The sequence below is a fragment of the Dreissena polymorpha genome, chromosome 12, assembly GCF_020536995.1.
Source record: "Dreissena polymorpha isolate Duluth1 chromosome 12, UMN_Dpol_1.0, whole genome shotgun sequence".
NCBI classification, from domain to species: Eukaryota; Metazoa; Mollusca; class Bivalvia; order Myida; family Dreissenidae; genus Dreissena; species Dreissena polymorpha.
The window spans coordinates 68,129,507-68,152,036 of record NC_068366.1 but is presented as its reverse complement, the minus strand read 5'-3'; the positions used below and the strand labels follow the sequence as shown (position 1 = coordinate 68,152,036).

Sequence of the window (22,530 nt, the reverse complement as noted above, 5' to 3'; positions counted from 1 at the left end):
AGCTGTGACGTCACTAGGGATCCATCCCAGACGGCCGCGCCCATAACGAGCTGTCAAAACCGGTATAAAACGCAGAGAGGTAACTCTGTACATAGTTCATATTACAGTTTCTGTAATTTGAATTCAGGGGTTGGCTCCCTTTTATATCACTATATGTGAATGAGGATTCTTTTGTTGTTGATACTCTATTCTCTTTTAACTCGATACCTTGAGTGGTAGCTTTTAGTAGTATGCTTATGCTTTATTGTATGTTGTGATTGTATATATGTTGTTGAGACTGTTATAAGTAATTAACCCATATTCGCTAAATTTTGCTACAATATTATGATTATACAGTAATATAATCGAAACGTAATAAGGCTTGTATTCGGGTATACATGCTTATATAGTTTTATGCAATTGCATTATGAGACATTATATATAACGTATACTAATATGAATAAACATATGACCTTTGGTTTTTGTACACCCAAAATGTTATTTGCTATTGACAGAGGTATGGGTTCTTGGGGACAGTATTCCTCAGCGGACAGAAGCAAGAGCCAAAGAACGGGGGATGGAGAACCTGCGGCTGCCCACAAGCATTGGCGGCCTGACATGGTCAACATTACGGAGGTCAATAGAAGCCGATGTGTTACTTTCCACACCGCCAAAGGTATTGGTATTGCATCTGGGCGGAAATGATCTGTGCGCCGACTCGTGTACAAAGGTACGAAATAACATAAAGAGAGAAATTAAATATTTAAGAGAAGCTTTCACAGACACAGCAATAATCTGGGTGGACTTCATTGGCGCTCTTCTCTCCCCAGGAAAATTATTACGTCAAAACGTCGCCAGATAAACAGGTTTGGTCGAGTGTGTGTGCAGTGGGCAAGCCGCAGCACCAGTATCACTGTGAACATTGATGCAAACACCCCGGGTTTTTTCCTCCCGGATGGGGTGCACTTGTCACCAGTGGGGCTGGAGTTATATCTGGACACCCTGAGGGATGCCATTATGCAATTTTTTATAACCCACAATATATAGGGCATAATCATTTGTAAACATTGCAATTTGTATCGACCAAGTGTCTAGTACTGGTGTGCTATCAGAATTTTGGGGAATAATTTTTTTCAATTTATTTGTGGCGTACAATTCTGTGAGTACAGGTTGTTGAATTTCTCAGTTCCACTCATTTTGGTTAATCAGTATTAATTTATAAATAAATAAGTATATTCTAGGGGTTTTGAGCTCTCTGCTGCCATTGCTTGGGGCTCCGTCGGGACAACACCGCAATGACCGAGTGAGCTCACAACCCATCTCTTAACGTAAACATTATATCAAAATGCTAACTGCACGGGGCGAGGTTTGGTTGGTTGGTTGCATGGTTGGTTGGCTACCTAGACTTGCAGGGGTCAGGTAGATTAGAGCTTCCCGGCAATACACCCTGTTGGTAAAGTTTGGTGGTTACTGGCACCGCAGAAGGAGCCAGCGTGTAATTGTGTTTACCGGCGTGTGGTGTCATGGCTACTGGTAAATGGTATAACTGGTGAGATATATGGGTTACCGGTAAAGGTCGGTGTATGCCAGAGGGTTATATAGTGTGGCTGCCAGAGGGTTATGTAGTGGGTCACTGGCACAGGTATACATACGCGGTCACGCTCCGTGCAAGTCCAAATTAGTAATCATCACGTCTAGGAAATTATTATTAAACACACCAAGTGCTCACAGGGTTTTGCGCCACATACTGCGGACTTTACGCCAATACCTATCCCAGGCTTTGATAACTTTGTCATACAATAATTAATTGAATGTATGGTTAGTTTTAACATAGAAATAAATACAATCCACAAATATTTTGGTTATTCATTGTAGATCATAAAATAAATAATTTGCTTACTTCTGGTAGTTTTCTAGAGCTATCTTTTGCTAAATAAAATTGAGGGTCGCCTGTGCTGTAATGTTTACTTACATTGGGCCGTTAAAAATACGACTATTTCAGCGCGTGGGCTTACCTCACAAAAATGGCAAATAGGACACATTTGAGCACAAAAGAGAACAAAAGAGATGAAAATACCCTTTTTCTCTATAATCATATATAGGTATGATTCGCCATGATTAACGTTTGATGTCATATCATAAAGCATCAACTGGATATCAACAAGTGATACGTGTTGGTGTAAATAAATACTTAAATAGTTTCTTAATTTCTGAAAATAACATAGTCACATACTTCCTATAAAATATAATATTTCCTAAAAAGTATCCTTCTCTCACATAGATTTTATCAAACTTACCCAAATAGATTACGGGTTATTAAAAATAGTAAGAAAAAAACAACACTAGGTAACACGGGTTTTATCTTCACAATTACAGTTTAACTGCATATGAAAGGATAACATGTATAAAGAACACATGATTAACTAGTATGGTGACGGTGGGTGTATTCCCATTCCCAAATTGGGGCATTATCTAGTTCCCGTATGATACACGTGGTTGCATATTTTAGTACTGTAACTTTTCATAAAAATAGAAAGAAAATATTTAACAATATTGATGCATAATTATTTAGATAGCAGAGCACACGTTCGTTTTCTCAGATTTTATTTGTGTATGATAAATGTGCTGCAGGTGGGGTACCAGCGTGTGTTCGTGTACCAGCATGTGTTCAAATACGGGTACCAGCATGTGTTCAAATACGGGTACCAGCATGTGTTCAAATACATAAAAAAAACGATCAACCAGCCTGTCTTATTGGACATCATTTTTTTTTATAAATTGTAAACTAATAATCAACAATAATATTCGTTTATATTTATTGATAGTGCAGAAGTATCACAGCGTATTGGATGAATGATATAAATTAATCGTATATTGTATGTGGTAAATTATCTAACAACAAAGCCACATATATTGTTGATATCTTTAGCCGTTGTCTGAGAAATTAAAATTATATAAGTGTTGAGATTGTGTGTTTTGGCATAACATTAAATGTACATCACGATTTTTATTATAATGTATATATAATCGAGCATATATTGACGATATGCTTTAAGCATAAGGTGATGAAATAACAAATTCGTTTAACGCTTAGGAAAGCTATCCGGTGAACAAAAATCTTGCACAACTTGAACATCTTCAATATAAGGGATGTATCAACTAAACTATTTTCCCGAAATTAGACTTATGCTTGCAGTTACCAGCACGCGATAAAAAAAAAAGTTTTTTTGCTGTAGAGATGATGGTCGATTCTTTTAGCGCAATTTAGTGGAAACAAAATCTTTAATCATTCGGCTTCTTTATACTTTATTATTTATATTATTCCCTTACTTGATACCCACCCCGTTTATCATTTGAATATTCGAAAAAGCTAACACTTATTTCTCAACCGGTACAGAACACTAAATTTGCCTGAAACTAAAACACCGCGTACGTCCTTAAAATGCTATATTGGTTGCATCGTAGTTTTGATACATAACAAAGTTTAATCCAACAAAAAGTTTTATTGACTATATTTCAGCAATTTAAAAGTAAAGCACTAGGTCTTGTAAAGACACGTACGTACAGTGACCGAAAAGGAAAATATGTGCAATTTTGATTAGACAGAAACAAACATACGTTATTAAAGAAAAAAGACACTTGTCCGAAGTCAATAAAGAAACAATAATTTCATATTGCCCATAACTATAATAAACCTACCCATTACAGACACAATATCAGAAAAGTCCAAGCCAACGAAATCGGAGCATTCAACATTGCATATGTTCTTAAGTGAAATACTGATATGTTTTGTGGAGCGTACTTTTTATAAACCTTTTTGTATCCATGTATATATTTTTACAAGTTGATCTTACAATATACAAGTATAGATAACGTGATAACAATACCGTTGCATACATGTATACATGTATGCTAATGCTATTTTCATCGCCAGTTATATGCTCATTTTCTTTAACAATAGTGCTTGACAAAAGCAGATATACAGCTTATTATAACCAGGTTCCAAGTTATTCCTGGTGTTGTTTTTATTTTTGTTAAAAACGTCTACCATTCTAACAATTTAAATGTACACTTCGTGAATACTGGTATAATTTGGATTAAGTCAGCTTTGTCTTCAATTATAATTATGTAAGATATGTCTGAATGGCACTGTGTGTGATAAAAGGTAACATCAATGTACTCAAGGGAAGTTTGTTGTGTTGTTTTACCTTAGACAATTAACTGTTCATCAATTGTTATTGAACAAAAAATACATGTTAATTTTTAAGAACAATCTATAGCACAGAAACGGAAAATATTACCACTTTTCCTTTCACTTTGGGTGAACCATCCTGCTATTTTTTACAACTAAAGATGCTTTGTTAACAAAAAGAGAATACACATTGTTCATGCTGTTATTTGAAAAACAATTAAATTCCCGATAGTTAAATTGAAAACGCGTTTACACATCACAATATATATTATTAAGTTACCAACAACAACATTTGTGCAAAACACAATTCATAAAAGAACGCACGTCTGCAATACCATTATATATAAAGCATAATCATTTATTTCATGCGAAGGAAAATATAATAAAGAGTAAACTGGTAATTCAATGTTTTGAAAAATGAAAACTTACGTAAAGTATTAATACTATTCCATGTTTACCCTTTTATAATGTAAAAAAACGGTTAAAAGGATTTAATAATTCTTACATGCGTTTTGTTTTGGTAGCAAAATGCCATTTGTATTCTGATATACAAAAGCAACAAGTATCAAGTAAATTCTCATATACACAACTGCAAATATCATGTGTATTCTCATATACAAAAGCAGCAAGTAGCACTTGTATTCTAATATACAAAACTGCAAATATCATTTGTATTATCATATACAAAAGCAGCAAGTAGCACTTGTATTCTCATATACAAAACTGCAAATAGCATTTGTATTCTCATATACAAAAGCAGCAAGTATCAGTTGTATTCTCATTTACAAAAGCAGTATCACTTGTATTGTCATATACAAAGGTAGCAAGCATATTGTGTATACTTTTATACAAAGCAGAAAGTATATCTTGTATTATCATACACACACGCAACAACCATCACTTGATTACTTCTATACAAAGGCAACAAGCATCACCAGTAAACTTCTATACAAAATTAGCAAGTATCACTTGCATTCTTATATACATAAGAAAAAAAAAAAATAGTACATTAATATTTATAAAAAACAGTAGAATGTAAATTTCAATAAATGCGTAAGCCTTAAATATATAATAAAGTTATCTATAACTCCCAAATAAACATAAAATCCGTGTCGTATAAATACATCAAGTGAAATATATAACAACAGGAGGGTATCAACATAAATCATACGTAATCAGTTCACATACAAATTTGAATACGTAATGTATAACCGACCTAACAGTAGTACTACCTAGTAGTAGAAGTAGTAGTAGTAGTAGTAGTAGTAGTAGTAGTAGTAGTAGTAGTAGTAGTAGTAGTAGTAGTAGTAGTAGTAGTAGTAGTAGTAGTAGTAGTAGAAGTAGTAGTAGTAGTAGTAGTAGTAGTAGTAGTAGTAGTAGTAGTAGTAGTAGTAGTAATAGTAGTAGTAGTAGTAGTAGTAGTAGTAGTAGTAGTAGTAGTAGTAGTAGTAGTAGTAGTAGTAGTAGTAGTAGTAGTAGTAGTAGTAGTAGTAGTAGTAGTAGTAGTAGAAGTAGTAGTAGTAGTAGTAGTAGTAGTAGTAGTAGTAGTAGTAGTAGTAGTAGTAGTAGTAGTAGTAGTAGTAGTAGTAGTAGTAGTAGTAGTAGCAGTAGTAGTAGTAGTAGTATAATCTCTTATATAAACGTTTATCTTATCAATTAATTTAAAGAATTGCGCGCACACAAAAATACATACAGTTAATATATAAAACCACCATTAGGATAGCGTTTGGTGACCAAGATACATCTCATATATTCAGGCAAAAAATACTTTCAAATCTGGGTCTTTTGCCGCATCCAACTTTCGCCACTCTTGACTCTGTCTCTGCATGCTATTCTTATTATATTAAGACTCTTCATATTATATGAAGCATCATGCTAACATCGTGCTCTTTTGCATGATAGTGGATGTTTTTGTTGATTGCTTTACTTTTGAGTGTGTACTCTCTATTACATGGCCCAGTATGTAAAACTAAGAATGTACTAAACTAATATTTATGATGTTAAATCATTTAATATATAAAACTGTTTACGTTTTTGCTACAAATTGTGTTGAATAATGACATGGTTTATGCCTACAAAATACGCCAGATATCTGCCAAATCATAAATTAATTTCACAAATAATGATAGAATGTTGCAAAAATCATTGCAAACTCAACGTTAAACTCCAAAAAGAGTTTCAGATAAGAATGACAAATTTAAGGATCTATCACAAAAGTTTTACCAATGCACCTTTTCTAACTTTTTACTGATAGTTGGAAACACTCACTACAACAAATTATTATTATTGAGTATGTATTGTTCATTCAAAACAAAAACATTCCGTCTTTTAGACATTTAAAAGAATACTTGTATACATCTCCAATGTTTAGACAAATACAATTAAGAATAAAATAAGTTTTATGTAAATCTTACAACAGTGAGCGTAAAATATCTATTGTAAATATTGCACTATTATTTCAAACATTTCAATAACATAAAAGAAAATGTAAGCAAAACAATATAAAGATTGTATTAAGGTAGCGCACCCGTAATGGGCACCTTTCGAAATAAAATCTTATGTATTATTTTCTTAATCAGCATCATTTCATTGAACTAAAGGTAAATTTTGAGATAGGCTTTCCATGCTTTTTAAAAAAATATACTGATTTTTTCAAAACCATCCCCACGCTTGGCTTTTGTCAAGTTAATTTGCAACCCTGGGGTATATGAAAGTTCCATAATCCAGATTTCCAAATATGGGCATGAAGTTGGTGTGTACAGATGCAGTAAAGATGTTTAAAGTTTGAACAAGACGAAATAAGCATTGTACAGACATTTATTTTTTATAACTTGTTATCTATGAAAGAGCGCCATTAAATGTAAGTGGTTTCAGCCAAGTAGAAATTTGGTTGGTTAAAAACAAAGTGTCATAAAAATTTTAATAGTATTATTTAAGTAATATTTTCAACTTAGTTTTTTAAGATACACTATATACAGCAAAAATACCAAGAAATAGACAGATTTACCGTTTACTTTTTAAAATAAAAATAAAATTGCAACATGCATGATTCGTATTTTCTGCAATAAATCACCCAATATAGCCATAACGTTGTTTAAATTAAAAAAATTTGAAGAATCTGCATACAAATTGCAACATATTTAACAATAAACATAGCTTATATGCTATATTAAATCAAATTACGTGAGAAAAGAAATAAAACGCGTCGCAAAAAGTATGCGTTGTCGGCAGGATTCGAACCTGCGCGGGAAGATTCCAAAAGATTTCAAGTCTCTCGCCTTTACCACTCTGCCACGACAACTTCACATTAATATTAGCTTATATTAGATAGCCATACGTAAACAGGTAAAAGGGCTCTACGATCTTTGAAGAAATCGCGGGAAATCATCACGGGGGAGCTTCCTTAAAACCACGTTGCTATCGCAGGCTATTTTGCCATTGTTATTCGCCGATATAGATTGGGATTGAACTGCTCTCCTCTTTAATTACACAGCCTCTGAAAGAGAAAATGTAATGTATTCATTATAAAGTTGCATTACCTTTTAAAACATAATGCAACTAACACGAGTTATAACGCTCTAAATTAAAAAATTTGCATTATGTGCATTCACATAAGTCAGCTGCATAATATACCAATCACCATTTTCTTTCAAAGATTACCAGACAATATGCTACGAGAATATTCATTTGCAACACAGAGTTGACTTAACAAGACGATATTCGTAATCATCGGTAAGTTTAAACGATTCGAAGGTATTTTCTTTTGGTGCGCCATATTTAAATTGTGCTGAGAGCACAGCATGACGATACGAAAACGCAATTTTCGAAGAATTTCAAAACAACATGTTCCAAGTACAATTAGCAATGAATACTTTTATGTGAAGACTCACTTTTACACTGACGGTATATGTATGTATTTAAGAAATGCTGTAAGCTATCTATATCGGTGTTGATCGACATGTGAGGTAAATAAAAGACAAGTTTCCATTAATACCTACAAATATTAGAGTATGTAGGTCAGCCAATCATTTTCCGCCAGTTAAAACTTTTAACTATACATAAAATGTTGTTGTTTTTTAAATTTAATAAAGGTGTTCATTGGCATACATCTTCAAAATCTATTTTAAACCCAATTTTGTGTCCTCACTTTTTAATCGAAAACAGTTCATTTCAAGGTGTACATATAAAATTGCAAGACACAATCACCATTACATGGCAATTAAAAACATATAAAAAATAAACAAGTGGCCATTAACCACGAATACATAAAAAAGTCGACCTAAATTTAAAAAAAAACGTTTTATGTTCGAAATGAAAATAATACAAAAATGCATGCCTACAATTCGAAAATCAAACATCATTAAATTTTCAATTATTATTTTGTGATGACAAATGACTGTGCAGTTTAGTAGTTTTCTATCAATATTTACCAGCGATTGTCATAATTAATATCTAATAAAATTATCAATATTTATTATTTCCAAAATCACCAAAGTAAAAACGTAAGCAAACAAAACATTGTAACTATGTGTTGTCCTTAATTCTGTTTAAGCACATTATAACATGTACGATACAGGATGAAACATACACGGGACCCATAAGCATGGTTTTAACTTTGATAAACCTGTCTTAGTGCCTTGCACAATAAGTTGCATGATACATGTGAGGATTAGATCGACAGACATAATTTTTTAAGTATACAATAATCACTCGTATTACAGTTAAAAACGAACTACCACAACTTTAGCATGGCTTATGTTAAGTACCGGTATGTTGTAAAGGATGTCACGTGTTGATTGTTTGCCCAAATGAAAATTTAGAAACCCACTAAACTTTGAGTAACCCCATCACAGTTATAACTAGACGTTATGCTGACAGTCGGGGTAAGATCTGCGGATAAATCTAATCTCTAGTCCTGAGTATTGTGAAATATTATTTGGCACTGATTGTAGATTTTGTGTTTAGTTGGAAAATTAGTTCACTTGCTCCATATCTTTGTCTGTCACTAAAGGGGCCTTTTCACAGATTTTGCCATGCGTTGAAGTTTGTCATGTAATGCTTTTTATTGATAAATGTAAACATTGGATCTTAAAGTAAGATCTAAGTAACCCTCAACTGGGCTCGATCCTGACCCTGGAGTTAAAGTCTATCGCTTAGACCATTCGGCCATCCACGCTCATACCATGAGTGATGTATTTTATACTATATAAGCAATCATCGTAGTATCACAAAACATAACGACAACAACAGAACCCTCCAAATTTTTCAATCGTTTCGCGTTGCAACGTTTTATAATTTTCAGGCTTTAAAATCGTCAAAAATGCATATAATGGATATTTTAGAGCATGGTAAATGTTCAGTATTACTGCTTCTTCACAAATATCATAACTACAAAAAAACTTGCGAATCTGAAACAATTGTTTTTAAATTTTGTCAATTTACCAAAAACGTGAAAAGATATCACCAAATTCTAACTGTACTTCATCTGTTTTCGGCAACATTCTTTAACTTATTTTGTCACACACATAAATGTAACTGAACTTATTTGTTTATACTCATTAACCTGTTAATACTGAAACAGCATACTCATATTTTGCACAGTATTATTAGTCCATACCGTTTTCGCAGAGCATGCCAGCGTATCCAGGGGCGCATCTGCAGGCGTAACTATGGAAATAGTTCTCGCACGTTGCTCCATTCTTACAAGGATTAGTTCGGCACTCGTTAACATCTGCATAGAACACACATAGAGTGAAACAATAAACTACGGATTTTTACATGTTCTTTTGTTATCAAATATGATTGTGTAATGTTGCAAAATAATCGAATGCTATTTAAATTATCATAACATTTTTGTATAATGTTATGCCGAACTTAGGCTCGATTGATCATTGTCGGCTCGGGTCGTATACTTAAATGTACCCCGGGTACGGAAAATATATCAACGCGTTTCCGGCCAATTTAGACTGTACCCGAGTTTCGAGATTACATAGAGGTAATTTTACAAAATATCGACATATATATCACCATAATTAATTGGAAAAAAGGCCAACAACGACCAATTTAGCGTTAGCATTCCCAGGTACGTTTCAGTATGTTTACCGTACCCGGTGTACATTTAAGTATATTTAAAAGTACCCGGAGTACATGTAAGTAGTATCCGAGCCGACATTTACCAATTGAGCCGAACTTACCACACCCGCTATGAAATGTTCAGTTATTAGTTTCATCATGCAGTTTAATCTTTCGAAACGTATGCAATGATACAGACAATAGTTCATCAACCAAGAGCCACCAACGTACCCAGTTCCCATGAATGCAGTACTGCGGTGCCCTCGTTTAACGCCTGATTGTTGATTGCAGTTCCCAGACAGCTGGCAATGCAGACCATGGCGCCATTAGCGTTGCCCGGCTGCCAGAAGCGAGCAGTCTGAGTGGTGTAGGCGTACACCATACCGCCATATGTGCACGGCTTGTCGTAGGCAATAGTCTCGTAGGACAATGCCCCCGTACCGGGAAACCTGTAACCGCTGCTGGGGCTAATCGATGATTGAATCTGGAATATATGAGACGCGTTCTTCGAAAACTGGGCATAATGCATGCGCGCTAAGTGTCGCCCCATTTAAGCTTGTGAAATCCACACAAGCTTATGTGGGACGACACTTTCCGTTCATATGTGTATCGTTTAAAAGAGGCATATTTAGTTTAGGCGGAAAGTGTCCATGATTAGCCGGATCTTGGACGACACTTTAGGTACATGGCTTGAACAATGTTTTCCCAAACCGTGCCTCATACTAGTATATTTCAATATGTTACACACAGTATATCTTGACAAGAAAATAATCTTTAGATTAATGCACAAGCATAAGTCTTATCATAAAGACTGGAAATGTTGATACGAATTGCATAAAAAAAATATCGTACGTTGATGATTTAAATATACGTGTACTTATTATCCCGTTATCATTAAGTACACAGCTTCTTACTGACTCTATACGGTGTGATAGGGATACTATCATGGTTATCGGGCCAAAGCGTAGCTACAATATAAATTAAAAACCCTGGGTTACAGCGCGTGGTGATGGTCAAATCTGCGTAACAATTTGAGCGTGTAGTGTTGCATTCTATTCACATAAGAAAATTACTAGTATACTAAAACTTGACTGAACTAGACTTTTGTTTATCACATAATTTTATTTATTTTCGTAACGCTTTTGTATGCGAGTGTAAAAAGAATGCCTTCATTGGATGGATATAAAACACATTGTGACCATTAATAAAATTCGCTGAGCATAGCTTAACCAATTATATTCTATACACGGAAATATACCATTTATTACCATTGAAATAGCAAGAAACTAGGCACAAATGTAGCCGTTGCGAAGAGGATATGGCAAACGCCTAGCGACCGGGAGGTAATGGGTTCAATCCCCACTATGGGAGAGTCCTTTCGACATATCTTAAAGACACCAAGAGAAATGAGTGTACCCAGGAAACGGACTCACGAGCGATTCAATAAGCATCAGTCTGTTGATTGCTTAAAAAATGTTTAAACTAAAAACCTTACCCAAGCGCGAGTGAAGACCTGGTTTTCGTTCCCGGCCGGTTTATAGTCGAGTATTTTTTCACTTCCGTTTTGGGTTGAAATCAGTTTCAGAGTACCGCTAGTGTGGTAGGGAATAGTCTGGTTACTCCATGCATAGAGCTGCAAGTCAGCAACTGTTGCTTGACCACTAATCCCGTAGCCGTCCCCCATGCTTACAAGGCCTGAAGATATTAAAAGATCCAGCAGCGCTGGAGTTGCAATACGCCACGCAAAAATCTAATTGCGCTTTAGCGCTGAAGTTGTGATATTGAACTCAATGTTAGTATTGCGCTTTTGCGCTCAAGTGGTTGTACTCATCTGAATTCTCTAATTGCGCCAAAGCGCTGGAGTGGTTATACTGAACACAATGCTGTTTACAAGTGGTTACACTCAACTCAATACTAAAATTGTGTCATAGCACTGAATTTGTGATACTCCACTCAATCCTCTACTTGGGCCATAGCGCTGAAGTTGTGATACTCAACTCAATAGTTTACTCGGGCCATAGCGCTTTAGTGGTCATATATGGAACGCCTCGTCTTTCTCCTGCGTACCATCACAAACACACATCATTCCATGACAACACACATCATACCATGACAAACCCACAGCAGACTATGGCAAATACACAGCATTTCATCACAAACACACAGCAAACCATCACAAACGCACAGCATACTATGGCAAGCACACATCATACTATTATAAGCACATATCATATGATTTAAACTCATAACATTTCAATGAAACAGCAGGAATATCAATAGTCCACAGGAGACAGACGAGGGGTTCCACAGTTATACTCAACTGAATATTGTGATTGCGCCACAGCGCTTTCTTGGTAATACTACACGCTATACTCTTATTGTGCCATAGCGCTGAACTGGTAATACTCAACTTAGTACTCGGATTACGTCAAAGCGCTGGACTGGTTGTACTGAACACAATGCTGTTCTGTTCTGTTCTGCTGTTTACAAGTGGTTACACTCAACTCAATAATACAATTGTGACATGGCGCTGGCGCTGAAGTTGTAATACTCAACTCAATACCCTACTTGTAACATAGCACTGAAGTTGTGATACTCATTTCAATATTTGTAATGAGCCACAGCGCTTAATTGGTAATACTACACTCAAAACTCTAATTGCGTCATAGCGATTAATTGGTAATACTCAACTCAATACTCTAATTGCGTCATAGCACTGAAGTGGTAATACTCAACACAATGCTGTTAAAAGCTGTTACACTCAACTCAATAGTTAAACTATATCATAGCGCTGAATCTGTAATACTCAACTCAATGCTCTAATTGCGCCATACCGCTGAAGTTGTAAAACAATACACAATTCTCCACTTGAACCTTAGTGCTGAAGTTGTTCTACAACCCACATTTGGCCATAGCACTGAAGTGGTGATACTCCACTTAATACTTGTATTGCTCCATAGCACTGAAGTTGTAATACGATACAAAATACTCTTATTTTGCCAAATCACTGAAGTGGTGATAATCGACTTAATAGTTCTAATACTTCACTCTGTACTCGTTTTTTTGCTAGAACGCTGAAGTTATAGTACTCAACTCGATACTATACGTACTATTTAGCTCTGAAGTTGTAATTCTCTTATTGGGCAATGGCGCTGAAATTGTACAACTAAACTCAAAGTTGTATTACTAATTTCAATACTCTAATTGAATAATAGCGCTATATTTGTAATACCCAGCAAAATGCTCTTCTTGCTCCATAGCGTTGAAGTTGTGATACTCAACTCAATATTTTTATTGTGTCATAGCGTTGAAGTTTTGATAATCAAATCAATATTTTAATTGCGCCATAGTGTTGAAGTTTTTATGCTCAACTTAATATTTTAATTGCGCCATAGCGCTCAAGTTTTGATACTCAACTCAATATTTTAATTGTGTCATAGCGTTGAAGTTTTGATACCCCACTCAATACTCTATTTGGGCCATAGCGCTGAAGTTGTGATACTCAACTCAATATTTTAATTGCGCCATAGCGCTGAATTGGGAATACACAACTCAATACTCTAATTGCGTCATAGCGCTGAAGTTGTAATACGATACTCAATATTATAATTGCGCCATAGCGCTGAAGTTAACTTACTCCACTCAAAACGCATTTTTCGCCAAAGCATTGAAGTGGTAAAACTCCACTCAATATTCTAATAGCTCCATGGTACTGACGTGGTAATTCTCAACGCAATGCTGTTTACAAGTGGTTACACTCGATTCCATTATTAAATCGTGCCGCGGCGTTGATTTACTACACTCAAAACGCTTATTTCGCCATAGGGTTTACTTCACTCAATACTCTAATTGCTCCATAGTGCCGAAGTGGTAATTCTAAACACAATGCTGTTTACTCAACTCTATATTTAAATTGCTCCATAGCGCTGAATTGGTAATAAGCCAATCAATAATCTGATTGCCTCATAACACTGAAGTTGTAATACGATACTCAATACGCTTATTTCGCCATAGCACTGAAGTGTTCATTCTCCACTCAATACGCTTATTTCGCCATAGCACTGAAATGTTCATTCTCCACTCAATACGCTTATTTCGCAATGGCACTGAAATGTTCATACTCCACTCAGTATTCTTATTGCACTTAAGCGCTGAAGTTCTAATACTTCACTCTATACTCTTATTTGCAACGGCGCTGAAATTGTGGTACTCAATTCAATACTATATTGGCTCTTTAGCGCTGAAGTTGTAATACTTCGCCCAATACTCATATTGTACTATTGCTCTGACGTGGCAATATTTAACTCAATACTCTAATTGCGCCATAGCGCTTAATGTGTAATACTCAACTGAATACTCATATTGTGCCATGGCGCTGAAGTTGTCAAACGCCACTCAATACTCTAATTGCGCCATAGCGCTGAAGATGAAATACGCCACTTGATACTCTAATTGCGCCATGGCGCTGAACTTGTAATAAACCACTCAATACTCTAATTGCGCCAAAATCGCTGAAGTTGTAACACGTCACTCAATACTCAACTTACGTCCATAGATGTCTGACGGCGCCCAAATCTGGATATTTGAGGAATCGTACCCAAACACAACGTAACCGTTGGACTGGTATGTATTCTTCAGATAGATGACTCCAGCCGACCCTGATATAATTGTACAAATAAAAAATTAAAAAAGGTTAAACAATTGTTTACCCTCAAGACTCATTAGCATTTTTATTTTCAGTATCCCGTTTGTATAACCAATGGAAAACAATTAAATTTCTGAAAATTCAGTCCTGCTTAATTACTTCGAAATACATAAAACAGCTAAAACTTGATTCACAGGAACAAAACATAAAGCATTCATCGGTACTCGTCTTCATCTGCACTGTTATTTTCCACTATTTTTAAAAGCTAGTTCCAGTTTTACGTAATTTATGTATCATATCCAGATACATGTATATCATGCAAACCACAAGTAAGGATACAAAAGACTTAATTGAAGTGCTGTTTACAATTATACTGCAGTATACCAGGTCCATTAAAATTAAACTGGACATGCGCGAAGAATGAATTAAGTAAAGTATTTGTAAACTATTGTTTCTTGCAGGATCACCGCGAGATCAACTTTTCTTACCCTTGTTTGCCTTGTTCGATTTACATAAGTTCTAAGAAACTATTTAGAATCAACTATATGCAAAATGTAAAATAGAATATATTTGTATTATCTCAATACACTATGCATATATTTTACATATATTGCACAAAATATGTTGAAAGCTTAGAAATTCAATGTGACTAATCAATCAGTTGTCAACAACCTACCTACTGAGTCGGCATATACAGTGGTTCCGGCTAGATCAAACTGTATGCGTGAGACCACGAGATTTGGTGTACCGTTAATACCATGGCTTATTTTCTTATAAGAATCAGCCGCTGAAACAGAAATTGTACTGTACTTCTTTGTATAACACAGCGCATAATAATGTTATTATGATTAACATAAGCCTCATGCTAGGAGAACGGGGCTTAATGCATGTGCGGAAATTATCTTCTCGGCCTCTACAGTCCTCACTGGCATATCAAGGACGACAATGTACGCTTTCGTGGAAGTGTTCGTCTAAATGAAGTCTCTTGTAAACAAAAATCCAGTATATGCGGAAAGTGTCTTCCCCTGATAAGCCTAATAGATGTGGACTAAGCAGGCTACTCTGGGACGATTCTTTACGCACATGCATTAAACCCTTTTTATCAGCGCAATGCTAACTTTTTTCTTATGGAAGATGTTCAATGCAGGACTTAAGAACATGAGATGGCGCATTTGAACGCGATCTCAGATATAGAGATTGTGGTTTATCAGAGTGTAAGACGCCGCTTAATGAAGGAATATATATGCTTAACCAACCAGATACACAGACATACAAACAGACAGACAGACAAACAGACAGACATATATCTTTTGGAGACTTCGGCGTGTGCGCCTAGCTACGGTGCAGAATGAAGCAGACATACTGTGAAATCCCCATTCCCAAGAAAGGATGGTTCATTCACAGTTATATACCCTATACTTTCACCGCAACACATCGTCCAATGTTGGAACAGTTTACATACACAGAAGGGACAGTTACATGAACATTTATTACAAACATGAAACCATAGTTGTATTTGGGCAGGATCCGATAAGGATTCATAAACTACCCAAACACTATGTTAGAGACACACACACATATATATATATATATAGATATATAGATATATATATATATATATATATATATATATATATATATATATATATATATATATATATATATATATATATATATATATATATATATATATATATATATATATATATGCTGGTATATAATGATATTGTAATAAAGACTTTTAAATATACATGTACGCTGCTTAACAAGAATACTGTTATAACGACTATGTAATTGACAACGCTTAATGAGGGATTGAACTAACGACTTTGTAATATACGCCGCTTAATGCGGACATTGTAAAAACAACGTTGTAATATACGCCGCGTAATGAGGACAACGTAATAACGAATTTATAATAGATATCGTTAAATGAGGAAGTTGTAATAACGACTTCGATATATATACCGCAAAATGAGGACATTGTAATGCCGACTTTATAATATACACCACGTAATAAGGACAGTGTAACAACGACTTTGAAAAAGACATCACTAAATGATGGTATTGTAATTACGATGTTGTAATCGGCCCCGCTAAATGAGGATAATGTAATGACAATGTTGTAATCGATCCCGCTAATGAGGACATTGAAATGACAATGTTTTAATCGACCCTACTAAATGAGGACATTGTAATGACAATGCTGTAATCGACCCCGCTAAATGAGGACATTTTAATGACAATGTTATAATCGACCCAGTTAAATGAGGACACTATAATGACATTGTTGTAGTCGACCTCGCTAAATGAGGACGATGTAATGACAATGTTGTAATCGACCCCGCTAAATGATGTCATTGTAATGACAATGTTATAATCGACCCCGCTAAATGAGGATATTGTAATGACAATTTTGGTAATCGACCCCGCAAAATAAGGACATGTTATGACAATGTTGTAATCGACCCCGCTAAATAAGGACACTATAATGACATTGTTGTAATCGACCCCGCGAAATAAGGACATTGTAATGACAGTGTTGTAATCAACCCCGCTAAATGAGGACATTGTAATGCAAATGTTGTTATCGACCCCACTTAATGAGGACATCGTAATGACAATGTTGTAATCGACCCCGCTAAATGAGGACAATTTAATGACAATGTTGTAATCGACCTCGCGAAATGAGGACAATGTAATGACAATATTGTAATAGACACCGCTAAATAAGGACATTGTAATGACAATGTTGTAATCGACCCTGCGAAATGAGGACAATGTAATGAAAATGTTGTAATTGACCCCGCTAAATAAGGACATTCTAATGACAATGTTGTAATCGACGTCGCTAAATGAGGACATTGTAATGACACTGGTGTAATCGATCCCGCGAAATGAGAACATTGTAATGACGATGTTGTAATCGATCCCGCTAAATGAGGACATTGTAATGACAATGTTGTATTCGACCTCGCAAAATGAGGATATTGTAATGACAATGTTATAATCGATCCCGCGAAATAAGGACATTGTAATGACAATGTTGAAATCGATCCCGCTAAATGAGGACATTATAATGACGACTTTCTAATATACTTCGCTCACTGAGGATATTTATATGGCAATATTAAAACAGATCCCGCTTTATGAGGACCTTGGAATGAATTACTTTGTTATAAACTCTGCTAGGTCATTGATCGGTCAGTCGGGTATAATGTCTTAAGGTAACATAACAGCTTTTCCACAGTTCAAGATCATAATCTTTGATAATTTGCTACATCATTAATCACGGTCAAGTATTGTTTATATTTATTTATTTTTCTTGAAGAAAGCACAAGAAACCAGCATTATGTCTTAAAATAATATGATACCTGTTTATCGTGAATTGGAAAAGCAATCTGTATCGACCTTAATTTAACTGTTCTCGTTTTTAAATAGAAAAGTAAGCAATTAGAAAAATCACGCAACCTTTTAAGTCCGACGACATGTTAATTTCAAACTAACCCAATTCAGTCGTAGATTTTATGGTGGTCCCAGTCTTTGAGAAGTCTGGTTTGGGGAGTGACGACTCCCGCCAACACCGCACTCGTACCTGAGCACTCAAACTGTCTTGTGTATTAGGGCCAACCCAGTAAGGAGACGCTCCTGTAAAATGTTTAATCATCCCGGTTCATCCGAAATTGTGCTTAATGCATGTGAGTAAACTATCGTCCCAGGTGAGCTTGTGTAGTCTGCTCAGGCTCATTGGGGTCAACATGTGCCGAGTTTTTTCGTTTAAATAAAGTATCTATTTTGTATAAATTCAGTTTCCCATTCGGAATTCGTAGACACTTTAAGCACATGTACTAAGCCCAGTTTTCCCAGAACGAGGCTCAAATAATATCTTAAGTCCGAGGATAAGATATTTCTCACAGTCGTCGGCCCTGTTTACGAAACAACTGAACACATAAAATAAGTGTATACCATGTACGTTAGTATATACAAAAGATTGCGTTTCGGTATCTGTGTTCTTTTGTACGGATATATTGACCCAAATTTACCAAGAATTACCATGTTATTGTGCTCTCTAAAAATAAACTATTAGAATAAACAATTCAAACTGAATGGATTGTTGTTTAAATGTGTTTATTACTTCAAATGAGGCTCGTTCTTGAAAAACTAGACGTAATACAAGTGCGTTAAGTGTCGTCCAAGATTAGCCTGTTCAGTCTGCACAGGCTAACCAGGGACGACATTTTTCGCATTAAATAGCATTTTTTAAGAAACTTCTTCATTTTAAACGAAAAATACAATAATAGCGGAACGTTTCGCCCCTGATTAGCCAGTGCGGAGTGCACAGGCTAATCTGGGACGACGCTTTACGCACATGCATTAAGTACCATTTTCCCAGAGCGGGTCACATATAAAAGAATGTACCCGTGTAAATTGTTCTTCCCAGATGGTTGTTAGACTTGAGGGGCGCACTGACACGCACAGATGTCTCAGAGTAAATGTAGATGACGCCGCCATACGCCTCCGGCTGGTCATCATCGCGCTGCTGGTGTCCTGTATAATATTAGTTGCAGTAGAAAAAGATTACCACAATACAATTGAGATACACACAGTAAAAAAGAAAAACCGGGCGAAATGCATGTGCATCAAGTGTCCCATTTTGAAGGCTACAGGATAATTAGGGGTGACACTTTCCGCCTAAATTGTATTTTCGCTAAGAAGACACATCCTTTAAACAAAAAATATAGTTAAAGATGAAAGAACCTCATTAGCATGTGCGGACTGCACAGGCTAATCTTGGACGATACTTTACGCAAATGCATTAAGCCCCGTTTTACCACAGCGCTTCTCATATAGCGGGATAATTAAACTCAAGAAAGGGATTGTTATTAATAACCGCTAGTCTTTTCTTTAAGTCAAATTTACACACGATATAAAAACATTTAAAAAAAAATAAGCTGGGGTAACCGCCTTTGAACGGTCAATGCAAAGCATAAGAAATTTGAATCCGGTCGACACTTCGAACCTCACGGGTAGCCCGATAATATTCACTTAACAGGGAAGGTACAATATCGTCAAAACAGAAAATAAAACATTTTAAAAATATGATAAAGTATAGGGTCAGTAAATTCCAGGTTTATGCTCACGTTTGTGAACTGTATGATATACATCCAACGAGAGTGCAGATCACCCACCTGATGCTTGGAAGATATATCCCTTGTTCGGCCCATCGATTGCCTTCACCTGTACGTCTACAAGGATTGGGACCTCGCCAAGTTTATGAGCGAACTCCTTGTAGCTGCTGGCAGAGGTATTACTGGAGGCGATATCTGTCCACGCACTTTCATAGTCTGGCAACGTCATAAAGCCGCCTGGATGTAAGGAATTTTGTATAATAATTCGGCAACGTGATCAAGCCGCCTGAACGGAATGAATTTTGTGTCATTCACATAACTCATTTTTTTCTAATCTGAGAATGACATAGTATAACTTATTCAAAATTACGCTCATCTAATGTGATGGCAAAACATGCCGAGACAGGTACATATCGCTACTTAACAAGGATGTTTAACCTTTGTGGCGTCTCAGTTGTATAGTCTCATGGCAAGAACTTATGAGGGCAAGTATGAAGCATTTCTACAAGAAAATGGTGTAGTTTGAATCGACAGTTGCTTCATGTTGCCGCATTGAAAGAAATAACATATCACCGATATATAATCGATTTCCTGGGTTGACAGAGAGAAGGGGGTTACTGCTTAAAATGAAGATATACAATGAATGTATCTCTTGTTTTATGATTCACGCAAAAAAACGTATGAATCTAGTAAATTGAATGCTCTCTTAAACTGTTTTTTTTTCAATATTCGTATTACACCTATTTAGCAATAACGCATTAATATAAAAACAATTAGCAATTACCATCATATTAAATGAACATTGTTGGAATATCGAATATCAATCTCACTAAGAATATAACTTCATGATGGAAAAAACTTTGATTTTTGACACCATTAACAAATTCAAATTATACAATAAGATCATTGATGAAAATAAATAAAAAATAAATCTGTGAGCAATACTTTTTAAGATAAATTAAGTATTATAGTGCCAAAAGAGTCTAAAGGCCGTTCGGACGAGACTTCACAACACATTTCTCGTTTCAGTATTAACCAGTATATAAATCTATATATTACATCCAAACGATACGTGATTCGTGATATCTGCGTAGCAAATGTGAATCCAATGGCCTCAGAGAGGGAATTTTTGTCTGTTTTATTTTCACTACCAACCAATTAGACAAAGGAAAACGCAAACGACGAACTAAACACAAGCCGATGGCCACTGAAAGCTTTGGCATATACGATGCATGTAACCGGCATCCTATTACCTAGTGTTTTATACAGGAAGGAAAAGGGGCGTGGTGCAAAATTTCAAAAAAGGACACTTTATCGCGCAACATCCATAAAAAGGGCACAAATATATTTGTATAGTGACTTAATAACAAGCTTTGTTACACACAAACATTGTATGTATAGTTCTGAGATTTATTGTTGAATAATTAAACAGACAAAATCCAGAATGTATATTTTATTATGTGTTTTATATTTTCATGTAGTAACAAAAACAAGATTAAACACCATAGGATATATATCTTATACAAACTATAGCTTTTCAAAGAAGTCTTAGAATACTGTAAAATGAGTTACCCTCTTAAACAATTATTTATTTTTAAAACGTTACACACATTGCACAAACAAGTCCTTTATATGCATCTTAAATGGAGATTCACAAACGCTAACACTTTGTTGAATAGTCAGAAAGTTCTGCGTAATGACATTGTTTTCATTTGTCCGATATAAACTTGTTTTGCTTACAAAGCAATTTGCATCAATTTCTAATTTACGTTTCGTCGAAAGTGGAATGCCAAAATCGGAAAGCGTACGTTGCGACATTCTAATCACGAATGATAAGTGGTACAAGTTCGATATTTTTGTAAAATCCATATCTGTGTTTGCCAATTAACATATTTTGACAAGTTACAAACGGGTCATAATGTCAATGGTGCATGCCTACTACTGTTACAACAATTAACAACTTTTGGTCAAACAGGGTTCAAGACGGGGTATCAACTTCTTTGCCGACATTCACACGTTATTGTAATCAAAACATCGTGACAATAAACAAGCACGTGCTCCAATTAAGCGCGGTCTGCCTAACCGTGAACAGCAAACGTGTTAAGATTGTCGTCTGCTACAATTCATCAACACACATCTACTGTGAGCCTGCGCCAATGGTATTGGATAGGAGGCGGAGCGTTATTTTAATCGATAGCTTTAATATGAGCCTGCGCCAATTGTATTGGATAGGAGGCGGAGCGTTATTTTAATCGACAGCTTTAATATGTCACGGGTTGCTATTTTCGGCGTATGGCCAATTTTCAGGAAGTACAGTGGACGTCATGGGGTTTTGTAATCGGCGTTAGAAACAATAGACTGATCCCGCAAAAGCACGAGTTTAGAAAAACCCACTAATCACCCCGTTACAAACAACGCTGATCCATTATATCAACCAATGATAGCTTCCTTTAATTAATAGAGGTTGATACGGTGGCGAGGTATAAAACCCGGAACTATCCGGAAATCTTTAT

At 35.6% G+C, this 22,530-nt stretch overlaps 2 protein-coding genes and 1 non-coding gene across 3 annotated transcripts in view; all 3 read right to left on the bottom strand.

Annotated features, from left to right (window-relative positions):
* LOC127852694 (uncharacterized) overlaps positions 1 to 15,661 on the bottom strand; it is a 191,876-nt gene extending 176,215 nt beyond the window's left edge. The window contains exon 1 of the mRNA XM_052386644.1: positions 15,565 to 15,661. The gene's annotated coding sequence lies outside the window, so the exon portion shown is untranslated. The remainder of the gene's footprint in view (positions 1 to 15,564) is intronic.
* Positions 1 to 22,530, bottom strand: part of LOC127853630 (uncharacterized) — a 149,227-nt gene that overhangs the window by 96,677 nt on the left and 30,020 nt on the right. The window lies entirely within an intron of this gene.
* On the bottom strand, positions 7,391 to 7,472 carry Trnas-uga (transfer RNA serine (anticodon UGA)). The gene has a single exon. It is a non-coding gene; the product is annotated as a tRNA-Ser (tRNA).